The following is a 14,960-nucleotide window of genomic DNA, read 5'->3' on the forward strand; positions in this document are numbered from 1 at the left end:
AGTGAGGCTGAGGACTGAACAGTTCTGCTTCACTTAAATCCAATTCATAAGCAAGTGAAGACATGATGTCATTGTTCCTCTCAGAGAATAAAGGACAAACAACAACTTTAGAGAGAGAGCAGGTACATTAGCACTTTGATAGAGTGCTGTAGTCACAGACACAGTCTCACTGGAGAGAAGAGGATAGAACTCAGAATATTGGGGGTTTTGTTTGTTTGTTTTGTTTTGTTTCTAGGTACGTAGCAAAACCTTTATTTGATTTCTGGCAGCCTCTTATTTTTTGGCTTCTGCAGCAGCTGCTTTCTGGGTGGGTCTCTTCTGAGCAAGTCCGTTCTTGGCTGGGGTCTCCTGGCCGGAGGCTTTCTGACCCTTCTTACCCTTCTGGCCCAGGGCTGCTTTTTGGCCCTTCACCTTCTTTGAGGAGATCTTTTTGGCAGAGTCCTTTGCAGCAAGTGTCTTCTGGGCAGCTCCCTTCTTAGGAGACTCCTTCTGGGTGGATGCCTTCTGGAGCTTCTTCACTTCGTGCCTGATAATTCTGTTTCTCATTTTCTTGACCTTCGTGACTTTGTAACAGTCAAAATCTGTCATCTTAGCTTTCCCTTCTCTGGTTTCGATATTCTTGACCCATCTTGTGGCTCTCCATTTTGTACTGATCTTTTCTCTCTGCCAAGCAGCCTGGACATGCTTTCGATGAGCACTGTGTGGGAACTTGAGCATGAAGTCTGTAAGTTGCATACATTTAAATGGCATGGCTTGCCCCCTCACACCACTGCATGGGCCATCAACAAAAGCCCTGTTCTGATCAATGACATCCACAATAGCTACCAGCTTGCCAGCATGTAGCCCAAAGGAAATGCAGGCCACCGGCAAATTTCCGCATAGCACTTGAATACGATGTTGGCGGCACCAAACAAGAGGGAAGAGCTCAGAAGTTTTTTAAGGATGTAGCAGTCACTGAATTTTTCATGCTGAATTATCACTCTTCAGTTCTTGAGTGTATTTTGTGCTCCAGGCACCAAGCATTTTACAGCATTGCCTAATGATCGACATACTCTTCAGGAACACCCACAATGTCAGGACAGGAACACAGACACATGGGAAAAGTCACCCAACGAACCAAACCTCCCATAGTAGAACTGCTCTGCTACAGTGAGGTTTCTCTTGGCTCTTCTATAGATACTTCAAGTGCTACAGTTACAATATAAAAACCATTTCAGGTATCACTCTGCTTTTATAAACTATCTACAGATGTCCTCAGAAGAAAGTCTGTTGCCGTTACAGGTAACTGGCAGCAGCTGCCTACCTTCCTGCTCTTGCAGCTCAGTTGTCTTGACTTCCCTGGTTGTTTGTACCTGGCTTTTGCTTCAATCACCAGAGTTCCAAATAGGCATGCAAGTAGATTATGTGGGAAATCTGTCCACCCATGCTATTTGCTAACACTCTTATCTCCCATCTCTCAGATTCTTCCTGAATGTGCTTCATACGTGGAATGTACTCTCTCTCCACCTCTACATCTTTCGTAGTCCCTGGTTTCCATCATAATAACTCAGCTCAAGCACAGCCTTTCTTGATTCCCCCAGCTGCCCTGTGTACTCCATCCCCAAACCACCTTGTATTCATTTTGTAAATATTCTGTGTATATCACTCTCTCTCATGTTAAAATGTAAGCTCCTTGAGGGCAAAACCAGTTTCAATTTGTCTTTGTACTCCCCAGTGCTGGATATGAAGAAGGCACTTAATCAATGCCTGTTGACTGATTTCTTAGAAGTTCTGATGTGCAAGTTATTTGAGGGTAGTCAGGGCTCCCAGTGGTGCAATGGTGGTAAGTCCTTGGTGTTCAAACACCATTTTGATCATATGTAGATTTTACTACAAGAGGAGACTTGAGGGGGAAGACACTAGGACCCAGATGGGGTTCCTGACCTCTATATAGAAATCCAGCAGACTATCCATATCAGTGCATGAAGGAAGAGAGAGGAGCAGGCTGACTTCAGAGTGCCAGAATGGCTGATACCGACATTGTATTCTGAATCACTATTCCTGTCCATCCATCTGCCTTTCCAACTCCAATGACATGTAAGGAATGCACTTCTATAAAGAAGAGATATACCTGTAGCCTTACAACTGAATTCACGAACCTCTGAAAGATTCAATGGCATTGTATAACCTAGTATTCCTACAGGCCCTATTAGCCCTGGAGAACCAATTTCCTTTTGTCCCTTCTGTCTGTTTTGTGAATGGTTATTTCCTCCCCTAGAGGTTCCATTTGTTGAATGAGATTACACCAAATTCCTTGTTGAAGGAAATGAACTTCTATGGGCCTCAGTTTCCTCAGCTGTAAAATGAGGAGGTTGGATTCAAAAGCACTTCTAAGGTTGCTTCAAGCTCAAAATCCTTTGTTTTCTTCTAGGTAGTGTGTTTGGGTGTTCTCTCAGTAGAATGTGACCTTTCCTGAGACACAGGCCTTCAGAATTATGTATCAGTAGGCAACATACTCTTATTTGGATGTGGTGGGCTTAATCTCCTAGGTTACTGGTCCAGACTGAAATGGGCTCTCATTGTTTTGGCTACCCATTGGCTAGAATGATTCTTTGGGGGTATTTTCTCTCTCTGGCTTAGAACCCCCAAATCTCAGATTTGGAAGAGCTTTTGGAGGCAACAGCATGTAATAGAGCAGTAGACATTGAGTCAGGAAGACCTGTGTTCAAATCCTGCTTTAAACATTTATTGGCTGTGTGATCCTGGGCAAGTCACTTAAACTTTCTATGTTTTAGTTTCCTCACTTGTAAAATGAGGAGATTGGCTTCTGTGACCTCTAAGGTCCTTTCCAAATCTAGATTTATGACTCATATCTATACAGGAGTCCCTTCTGTAGCATACTGAACATATGGACACTCAACTTCTCTAGTGAGAGGAAATCTATGATCTCCTGAGGTAACCCATTCCACTTTGGAACTGCCCTGATTGTTAGAATATTTCCCCCCTCAAACTTAAATTTGCCTCCCTTTATGACTTGGCCCTGTGGGGCCAAGCAGAGCAAGTCAAATTCTTCTATATGGTGGTTCAAAGAATCCCAGAAACAATTATGGCTGGCCCCAGAAAACCTGGCATCTCAGTCTCTAAGGTTAGAAGTAAGTGTGTTGTAGATTAGGATTTGAAGAGTGATAGAGGAGTAGTATGTTTCTCTGATCTGTGGTGACTTGCAGGCTGGCCTGTGAGTGGGCTTCCTTTCCTAGTGTAACTCTGTCCAGGAGTGGGGATGGACCAGGCATAATACTGCCTCAAGAATATAAGTACCTATTAGGTTCCTGGTAGGCAGACTAAGGAGATCTATCTTAATTTCAACTGCAACCAAAGGTAAGACAGAATAGGAGATAAGCATAATTTGCCTTCTAAACAAGGGTAGGTTGGTAACTATGACCACTTGAAATGATTAATAAATGATTAGTAATACATAGGCACAGCCAAACCCTCCAAAAATTGAGCCATCAAGGCAGAGCTGTTCTATGCGAAGTCCTAATGTAGGTTGTGGAAGCAGCTGGTTAGCAACCTGTCCATTAGCAAAATGTTAGCAATATCCTAGAGTTTCCAAAGCCACACTCTGCATTATTGAAAGGGGTGATTTTCTGTGAAATAGTAGGTAGCCCTGGAGGCAACTGGTTCCACTAGGAAGAACACTACCTTGAGCAACTTGCTTTGGACCAGAAATCCCTGGGAGGTCTCTAGCATCCCTGGAGTTCTCTGGAACCAGAATTTTGTTTTCTTTATAGTAACAAGGGCTCCTCTTCAACACAACCAATTCTTCCAAGGTCAATGCCAGTTGTCATTGTAAGCCTGCAGTCTCTGGAGTCCCTCACATGGGATAACTGTCACCTATACACTTTTTCATTATGGAGTTAGACAATATCTTTGTACCCTACATGGAGGTGGGGGTAGGGCTGAAATCCAAGGAATTGAGAAAGGATCAGGAAGCCCCTAATGGGAGTAGAGATTCTTCACTTGGGAGGTTAGTATCAGATTAGGAGGCAAGTCAAAGGGTTTGCTAGCAAATTGACTGTCTCCCCCAAAGCTTTGGCCTTTTAACATGTCCATGTCGTCACAGGCGTATAACACATCCCTTCAGTAAGGTCTTCCATTCAGATAGGACTCTTCATATCCCTGCTCTTTACTAGACCTCCCCCAAATTAGTATCTAAATATGCAACAGGGGTAATAATACCGATTGCAAAGATAAATAAACATACTTGCCAGTGAATATAACAAGTATTAATAATCTTTTATGTGTTATGTATCTCTTTGGTGATCTGATGCAGTCTTTGAAGGGTATGTGAGCCAGCTCGTACTGGATAGAGAGCTGATGGTTAAATTTTCAATGTGAGCATTTATAGCTAGAAAATCAGGAAATTCTACAAATCAGGGCTTGATTTGTTGTTTGGTTGATTGTCTAGACTTAAGAAAGTGATGAGAAAATGTTGATAATGGAGATTAAACTTAAAAGAGTGTATGGAAGGTAAATTTTTTTCTAGAGATGGTTTTAAATAAGTTTGGTGTCCTTAGGGGCCCTGACCCCACATGAGTGGGGCCTTTTATGACCCTAGGTGACCAGGAACCCAAGTTAACACAACCAATGGCCACAAGGAAGCTGTGTCAAGGGAGATATAGCTTGAGTCCCATCCCCAGCCAATTAAGTCCTAAATGTTGCCTTTTACTACCCCAAGTTGGGTTTCCATTCAGAATGATGTTTTTAAGTGCATAAAATAAAATAGGATTGCAGAAGAAACCAATTATATTTAAATGTAGTGATCAAAATATTTAAAAAAAATTTTATGGAGTAAGGTTAAGAACTCTTGGTATAGAACCATAGTCTCAGAAGTATGCAAGGCTAGTGATATGGGAAAACTATTACATACAAGCGGCACCCAGGGAATGTCAGTGAGAAGTAAAATAATCACCCACTGTATTACTGAGAACTCACAAGGAGAAATCAAGCTCAGAAGTCCCAGGATATCTCTGAAATTTTAAACTTGCTGCTCAGTCCAGAGCTCCCTCAAGACACCTGCCTCTTTCCTCTGACACCAAGTGGCAAGTCATTACAAATAATGAGTGAACTCATTGCCAAATGTCTTGGCCTGTCTGCCAGCTTTTGTGTATTCAGGAAGACCCAGAAGACAGTTTATTCCTCATGGTTTTTAAATATATCTGCTGTTTTCAAGGAAATAAGATTGATAAACATCAGATTCATTTACACTTCAATAATTAACATCTCGGTTTATAATAGCTGTTAGATATTTAGATAGCCCTTTGAAGCATTTTGAAAAGCCTATTAAAACCTTTATTTCCAGGAGCTAGAAAGGTACTTTGCCAACTCAAGCATAAACAATTCTGACGTTGGCTTGAAACTCTCAATGCAAATATGTCAAATGTTGAAGACACCGACCCGTGTTCTTGTTGCCAATCATTTTAAAATTCCCAACCAGCATCTCAATATACTTCCTTTAACATAGAATAGAAATCATGTGCATGCATGTTCTTCATATATAAACCTAGGGTAAGTCCTAATAATAAGTGCCCACATTTTATAGCCCTTTACAATTTATAAAGCCTTTTTTCTTCATAACAACCTTGTGGTAGTTAGTTCAAATACTTTCTTGTTCTCCCCCACTTAATACATGATTATTTGAGTATTAAAGTCCCCAAATTGAATGCTGTATCTCAAAGCATGAAAGTAATAGACAGATATAAGGGTCATCTTTGGAAAGGAGGCAGGATAATTATTCCTTTGAGACAGACGGGAAGAAGAGCATGGGTAAAGATGTAGAAGCTATGGAAGGTATCTATTCCATATAGAAGATGTGGAAGATATCCCTTTCTTCCCTTCCATATGGAAAGGAGAGGAGTTGAGGAAACATTCCTCATAGGGGTGAGCTTTCTTTTTTCATTAAAATAGGAAGTAAGGTCATCTGCAAACAATGAGGGAAGGAGGCTCAGGATAGAAGATTGATGAACACATAAAACATGGAATAGCTTCATGTGGGGTTCAAATCCTAGCTTTGCTATTTTCTATCTATGTGACTTTTGATAAGTAAGCTCTCTAGGCTACAGTTTTCTCATGTGCAAAATGAGAAGGTTGGAGTTCCCTCCCAACTGTAATAACCATTCTATGATCCCTCCATCCTCTGTCTTAGGATTCAAAGTCCAAGGTGCACATTACAATGCAGCCAGCTTTTATACCAGTTTTCTAACATGTACTATAAAATGAGTGTATAGCCTTAATTGAATAAGATCAGTTCTTATTTAGTTTTAAAAGTTGGATTAACTTGAAAGGGACTTTTATCAGGGACTCTTAACCTGGGCTCTATGAACTTGTTTAAAATTTTTTTATAACTTTTTCAATATAATTGTGTTCACTGCATATTTTACTGTATACATTTAAAAATAATATTCTAAAAAGGGTTCCATAGGCTTTACCAGATTTCCAAAGAGGTCTCTGATACAAAAAAAGTTTAAGAACTCCTGGTATATGTGATAGCATTCCCTCTCCCCAATTAAAAGGAAAGGTAGGAAAATGAAAGCTATTGCATTGTCTAATTACAACAATAATCACTATCATGCTTCTTGGTTTAAAGTAACCAGAATTGGGATTTTAAATATTTAGCGTGGTGCTGGTGACTCCTAGAAACTGTGCTGTGGAATATGCAGAAATGCTGACTCTCTATTTAGGAAATTGCATTGCACCCTGGATCCAGCACAGATAACAAATAGCTTCATATCTGTCAAACTCTCTTAGTCTGTTAAAATGAGACCTGAGCTTAACAACTCTTGACTAGATTGTGTAGTCTATATTAATGCAAATGCCACATTCTTGGTACAGGGATACTATGGGAAGCGTGGGATTACATGGGACATTCTATGGTTTATGATACTTGATGCTGAAATTGTAAAAGTAATGGTGTGACAGTTTCACCTCATTCACAACTTGCAAGATGAATGCAGATCATATATCATGGAAATACTTTTGGTGAAAAGTAATAATTTTGAAATATACCACCTAGAATGACCTTTAGAGGAAATTAATCTCCATTCTTCTCACATAAACTTGTTGAAATAGATATTTTCAGCTCAGATAATGTCTAAAAGTGAAAAATGTTGGTAAAAACCAGTATTGAACATAGCTAATGAGTTCTGTTACCGACATCACTAGTTATTGGGGTTTGTTGCTAGGACTTAGGGAGACTTTACAGCAAAACTAGTTAATGCTGAAAGCAGTAAGACTTTTTATTTGGTGTGTTTAAGGAAAACCACATGGTTTAGTTGGAGATACCCCAAGGAGCAGGGAAAGAGAGGCAGGGGCGATAAGGATAAGGGCACTGGGGCTATGAAGCAGAGAGGAATTCGGAGAAGAGTAACTGTCATACGGAGAGAGATTTAACAAACTTTATCACTTCTCACAAGAGGAGGAGGAGAATGAGGAGGTAAGCTGCTAGCAGGTCGTATTCAGCCTCCATGCCCAAAGTGGGTAGCAGGGAGTATATGTGCTTGGTTTGAATACCCAGAGCTCTCAAGGCTCAAACGTATAGAGCTTTATACAGTCAGAATAAAACCAATAGACTTCCCTGTTATCTATAGGATTAGTAAAGTGAGGGTATTTTCTAAATTTCCTAATATAGAATCTAGGGTAAGGGGCAGAGACAGAGGGAATATAACACTAATCATCAAAAGGCTGGGTTTGTTAGCCTTGGCATACTTGCATCATGTAGGGGAGGAGATAGAAGGGCCATAGTAGTCAAAATGATTTTCACCAACTGATAGGCACTATCTGTCCCCTAAACTCAGGCCATCTGCAGTCCCTCATATTAGACTGGTAGTAATACCTCTAAATCAGGATGGAGAAAGGCAGGAAAAACATACAGCAAAGAATGCCACCAGAGAGTCTTGGGTACCATGGCCTTTGGGACATGGTAGAAGAAAGTGATAGTTCTTGTCAGACTCCATCCGTTATGCATTTGGAGTTTGGATTATGCATTTGGAGTTATGCTTTTGGTCTTTGAGACTATTATATAAGACAATGTTTACAAAAGAAATTTGTAAACTACTCCTTAAATATCAGCTGTTATTATTAATGATGAGAAATTCAGGTGTAGCACCCTCCCTTCAATGCAGCTTGCAGGGGAGATTACTTCAGAGAAGTCTTATGCCAGGTTCAAGGTCCAAACAAAACCATCACTCACAAGTCCCCATCAATGTGTTTTCTTTTAATAATTAATCAAAGAGCACAATTATTTTAAAGTTAAAAATGAGAAAGGAAAAAAGAAAAAGATGAAAAACAAACTTAAACCTGGCACCCAGGCCCCCACAAGTGCACATACTGTTAGTGGGAAGAACAACCACACAAAGGGAACATGCTTAGGGGCACAGAGAGGCAATATATGTAGCCAGAGCACACAAGTGACCCCTCTAATACTACAGGGCTACACGTGTCTTCTTTTGATATCATGATGCTTCTCTCACCAGGTTAGCTTCTCACTCATGTTCACTGGTTAAGTTGTGGCAGCTGGATGCTTCTCTGCCAGACATATTATCTACTGTATGCTGTCAAGCATAGTTTCAGTGGGACTGAGATGGTGTAATTTTCTCTTCCTCTAGCTTCTGGCTTCAGCTAAAGTCCTTGATTAGACTTTATGAAAAGAGTAGCTCTGCCATACTTTTTCAGCTCAAAGCCCTGAGAATTTTTATTGCTCACTTAGAAAAGCATTAGCCTTTATCTCAGCCATAAGACCAGCAAAAATGCCCCCTAAGTAAACACCTCTGCTTTTTTTAAAAAGGAGATTAACCTTTCTTTTTCTTTCCAACATCTTGATAAGAAGACTAGATCTGCCATTTCCAACCTAGGTTTCTTTATTTCAGAAGACAGGTTCATTTGTACACAGAATAGGGGCAGATTCCCTTAGACTTAATCTTTTCATTGAATTCAATTTTGTGATGAGGGCATGGATCTCTTTCTCAGAAAACTCTAGCACCTAGAGTGTAGCTTATGATGTACATTCCCTTTACTTTACAATTTTAATGGACTACATCTGATCATTATGGTTGTAGGAGTTTATTTTCCCAGACACTGTCAAAAGAGTTCTGAGGTTTGGAGTTCCCTCCTTTCTTAACTCTAAAATCTCCTTTTTCTTTTGTGTAAGTGAATGGGGAAGGGAAGGGCACAGAGACAAATCTAAGTCCATGGAGTAAGGTCATTGACTCTTCTACCTGCATAACTACACTCTCAGGGATTGCAGATTGCTCCAGCTTAGGGGATAGATACTACCTATCACTACATATGTGGGCAGCACAGTTAAAATGGCTTTGAGGTCACTCTTACATACGTTACCTGGGGTGGGTGGATCAGCCAGAAAGATATTCTGCAGGCAATGGAATCTTGTGATCAGAATCTGGTGACTTCTGCTGTAACAATATTCTGCCTAAACACATTTCATAAAGCTCATGGAAAATGTAGTTTCAGTTTCATGACTAGAGATTTTTAAAAAGAGAAAACAGTTCAGATGAACTGTATGCTCTAAGAAATGAAAGTCTTACCATGCAATGATTAATTAACCAATCAATAAACTTTTATTAAATGTCTACTGTGTGCTAGGCACTGTTAAAACACTAGGGAGACAAAAAGAGGTGAAAGACAGTCCCTTCCTTCAAGGAGCCTACCATCTAATGGTGGAGGCAACATTAAAATATATATATACACACACACACACAAAGTAAGCTAACCAGATAAATAGGAAATAATTAACAGATGAAAAGTACTGGAATTAAGAGAGGTTAGGGAAGATTTCCTGTAGAAGGTAGGCTTTTGGTTGGAACTTAAAGGAAGCAAGGGAAGTCAGTAGTCAGAGTGGAGAAAAGAGAAAAATGTTAAATGAATTTCAATATAGATCCCACTGAGGAAGGAAAGGGGGAGGTGTCTAGAGAAAACAACATGGCTGTTCAGGAATAGCTCCCTGATGAGTTTAGATTTGAAAAATAGATGCATGCACTATGCAAGAAGAGAAACATAACCAAGCATGAAAATAGGTAAGTGTCACAGACCTAAGAAATACTAAAACTCTGAATAAACTAGAGCTTGTGAAAAATACTAAAAAAAATGAAATGGATAGTTTATGAATACTTATGGAAAATAACAATCACGAGAAGTCAACTGTGGGTTCACTAAGAACAATTCATCGCATCAGAGGATCATAGATTTATAACTGGAAGGAACTTTAGAGGTAATTTACTCTAAATCCTTCATTTTCTAGTTGAGGAAATTGAGTCCCATAGAGGTTAACCCAACTAATTTCATTTCTTTCAAAACAATTGATATAATCTTTCATAATATCTATGCAGAGGAGGATAGAGTCATGCACAGAGTAGGTGCTTAATATGCTTATTGAATTGAAGTGTATCTAAAGTGTATTGATTAATGGACCAAATAAATTGAAAGGGAGTTCTCTGGTGAAATGACATAGGGCTTAGCTGTTGGGACAGACCTGTTCAACTTTTAAATTAATGACTGGGATGAAGACATAGAAAGCATTCTCTACAAATTTGCCTATGATACAATGTTGGAAGGGATACTCAATATGTTGGATGATGGAATCTGAAACCAAAAAGATCTCAACGGACTGAAATAATTGAATTAATAGGATTTAAATTTAATAACAATAAGTATAAAGTCTTGTTCTTGGGTTCAAAAAAAGCAATTGTAAAACTGCAACTGTTCATGTGACAAAGTAGTTCTCTGCATGTGAAAAAGACTTTTAGTTTACTATAAGCCCAATGTTATCCATATGATGTCTGACAAAAGAAATAAAAAAGAGCTAATGAATCTTAGGTACCACAAATAGAAATAGAGTGTCTGGAACAAGGTAGCTAATAGCCCCACAGTGCTCTCTGCTGGTTATATTACCTCTGGAGTACTTTGCTCTTTTCTGGCTATGGTATATTTTAAGAGGTAAATTAGCATACTGGAGGATAGCCAGACCAAGATGTTTAAGGGGATTGAAACCATGTCATAGGAAGAATAGTTTAAGAAATTGAGTATTTTTAGTCATGAAAAGAGCAGTTTTAATAGGAGGAATATGTTAGCTATTTTCAAATATTTCAAGAGCTGTTAGATGAAAGGGAAATTAAAGTTTTTTTTTATGACTCCAAAAGATGGAACTAAAATCAATAGATGGATGCTATGCAGATTGGGCTTAGCATGAAGAACTTTGCGTATTTTTTAAAGCTGTTCGAAAATGGAATGGACTGCCTTGTGGGTCACTTAAACAGTTATCATTGGAAATGCTCAGAAAAAAAATTAATATTGATGTGGCAATTCTTAGAATGTGATGTTGGAGTTGGTTGCCTTTAAGATCCCTTATGAACTCTAAGATTATATGAACTTTAATTTTTTCTATCAAATTTAAATATCCTAAATATTTCATTTTCTGCCCTTGTTTGTAGTTCTGTTCTTTCCTATGCAGACCCTCTGCTCCTTACATATTTAGAGAGAGGAGTAGGTATGTATTTATCTATTTTTGTCTTTTTTTCAAATGAGATAATATTTGTAAAGTGCTTAGCACTGTACCTGTCCTATAGTGGGCACTTAATAAATGCTCATTTGTTTTCCTCCCCCTTTCATGAACTCTCATTGTCCTCTTGTTCTTCTGTGAAAGCTGCAGTGGCAGGCTCGGTGTTGAATGGGCTTCTCAGTGACCTAGATGTTTTGTCCAAAATGATAAGAAAACATTTTTGGGGTAAAACCACTTAGGAGGCCATAGCACAGAAGGAGGAAGGAAGCGTTTTAATGAAAAAGCAGCCACAAAATAGATTTTGCATTGTCTTTAGCTAAAAACATGGCGTTTTGTGTATTTTTTTGCCAATGGAATATTGTTAGCACAATTGAGTTGTTATGCAAACTAAAATGTGCAGTAAATTCTTCTCAAAGTGGACCTTCCTCTTTGATGAACCTCCTATATGCAAAACCCTGGCATCCTGGATTTAGAGTTAGGGTGATCTGGGTTCAAATCCTACTTTGGATACTAGCTCTGTGACTGTGGGAGTCACCTAAAATTCCATTTCCTCCACTTTCTAAAATGATCCCATTTTACTATAAAATCACAACTGGAATTGTCTACCTGAAGGAGATAAGCATGATTCTGTGGTGCTTTCTTTTTCAATTAGTTTTCCTGCATGACCCTAACCTTGCCTTATTTATGTATCTGGTGTAGCTGTAGCCCTTGAGAGCTGTTGTAAGGCTCAAAAGAGAGAATATATATCAAGGGTTTGGCAAACCTTTAAGTGCTATGGTTATAGTTATTCTGTAATAATGTCAGCTGTTATTTGGTAGTGAAAAGGATATGACATGGCCTTGGGAAGGGCAGGATGTTAACATGCACATATATTTCATTAGGGACATAGTATTAATTCCTTTTTCTGTTCTCCAGAGTTCATCATTTTACAGAGCTGTGTCCAGCTCTTTGTGACCCCATTTGGGATTTTCTTGGCAGAGATACTGGAGTGGTCTGCTGTTTCCTTCTCTAGCTTATTTTACGGATGAGGAACTGAAGCAAACAGGGTTAAGTGACTTGCCTAGCATCCTACAGAGGTAGTAAATGTCTGAGGCCAAGTTTGAACTCACAAAGACAAGTCTTTCTGACTCTGGGCCCTGCACTCTATGCATCATTAAATGCTCCTTTAAAGTGGACATTCTGCTCAGTGATTACTCAGATATTACTCTCCTTAGCCCAGGTCAAAGTAAGGCAATGATGGAGCTGGTGGTTTGGTGGCTCTGAGGGACTGGTAAGGAGTAGAAGGTGGTGAAGGGGCAGAGAAGCTTCTTTTTCCTACTTGACTAGCCAAAGATACAAGATTGGCTGATGTGAAGGGCAGGGGGATGGGAGCTCATATTTATCATTATTCTTTTGCCAGGCACCATTTAGAGAGTGTATTCTTAAGCCACCAACCACTGAAATGTGTTCATAGTGACTTTCTATCTATGCATATTTTTTTCATATGGAGTATCCCCATTATTATGTAAGCTCCCTTAGGGCAGGAACTGTTTTTGCACTTACTGCACTTTTGCACACACTCACCCCAGCCTTTTGTGTCTATCCACAGTCCTATGTATACAGTACCTGGCACATAGTAAGCTCTTAAATAAATGCTTGTCGATTGTTGTCTGATTAAACGACCCCTAGTTCTGCTGTGAAGGCTATAGTGATGGGTTCAGTGTTGAACAGGTTGCTGAGTAACATAGATGGTTTGTCCAAAAATGATAATAAAGTATTCTGGGGGTTAGACCAATTAGCAAGCTATAGTGCAGAAAGAAGAAAAGCATTTTAGTGAAAATGTCAACTGCAAAATTGATTTTGCCTTATCTTTAGCTAAATACACAGTGTTTCATGAATATTTTCTTTTTTACCAAAGGAATGTTGTTAGCACAATTAGGTTGTTTTATAGACTAAAATGCCCAGTTAAATTCTTCTCAAAGTGGGCCCTCCTGTTTGAGGAACCTTCCATATGGGAAGCCTTCATGGAGGCCCCCAAAATGAGCAGCCACTATATGCAGATTCTATTTTAAGGCATTCAGTGAGTTGGATAATTTCCATCTAATATTTTATATATAGGGCATGGACTAGACAGCCTGCTCATTAGGCTCATGTCTAAGAGTGGTTTTCAAAGTGTAGTCTGGGGACTCCTGGTGGTCAGCCAGGGTCATCTAGCTGGTCCGTGGCATCTCTTGCAGTATTAATATTTGTGTCTGGCAAGGATGAATATTTACATGTTCTGTGTCTGGCCTGAATGAATAATTTATACATGGTCATTAACAGAAAGCCCCATATCTTGTTAGAAGCAGTCCCATTTATCCCACTAATTCTGATCCAGAATTTTTTTAATTGTTATTTTTTAAGGAGAAGAGGTTAGGTAGCACCCTGAACCTTTTGTCTGCTCCAAATATTCTGCTGACCGAAACATTTTTAGAACCATTTATATTTGGTACAAAGAGCTTTGAAGGAGAAGTTTGTGGTTTCAAAAGGTGGGTGTAAGACAGGCTGAGGCCTGGTGCCCACTATTCTGGAAATGTGCAGCATTCGATAAACAATGAAGGCTTCTTATTACCGAAATCATCCCCCTCTCCCACCCTACCTAGATTCCAGGGAAGACATCCCACCTCCTGTTTATTCCCATTACTGACATCTCACCATGTCCAAAATTGTAATTTTATTTTACCTTTGTTAACTTTTTAAAGTTGGTTTCTCCTTGATGACTTTTTTTGGCATTTTATTTTTAAATTGATTGATTGATTTACATTTTGTTTTGATACAACATTTCCCAACAAAAACTCAAATGAACGTTGCTACAAATCAAACCCTCCAAAAACGATTTGTTATTTAACAGAATAGGCAGAATGTGTTATTTAATATTGATAGTAAGGGCAGCAAATCACTGTACTTGAACAAAGTTTGATGACCTCTTCATGCTCACTTTATGTGCACTGTTGTGTGGTTGCTTTACATATTGTTCTTTGGGCTCTGGTTTCACCTACAAATCATGGGGTAATATATTTGTGAAAAGGTGCACCCTTTACTTGGCCTTTTCCCCACCATTAGGTGCACATTTCTCTTTCGTCACTTTTGTTATCATAAATAAAGCTGCTAGGAATATTCGTAGACATATGGATACCTTCTTGCTATCAGTAAACTTCTTGGGATTTGGTCCCAGTAGTGGAATTTCTGGATCAGATGGTATGAATCATAGAGTCACTTTTCTTTTTTCTTCCGTCTCCTAAATTAATTTTTTTAGTTTACAACACTCAGTTTCACAAGTTTTTGAGTTCCAAATTTTCTCCCCCTCCTTCTCCTCCCCTCTCCCCCTGCGAAGATGGCATGTAATCTGATAGAGGTTCTACATATACCTTCACATTAAACTTATTTTCCTAAT

The 14,960-nt window shown here is 39.1% G+C and overlaps 1 pseudogene; it reads right to left on the bottom strand.

Moving 5' to 3' along the window:
• Nucleotides 1-273: 273 nt before the first annotated feature.
• The window catches only part of LOC118836780, a 43,087-nt pseudogene continuing 28,400 nt past the window's right edge, over nt 274-14,960 (bottom strand).

This window comes from Trichosurus vulpecula, chromosome 2, assembly GCF_011100635.1.
Source record: "Trichosurus vulpecula isolate mTriVul1 chromosome 2, mTriVul1.pri, whole genome shotgun sequence".
Classification (NCBI taxonomy): Eukaryota; Metazoa; Chordata; class Mammalia; order Diprotodontia; family Phalangeridae; genus Trichosurus; species Trichosurus vulpecula.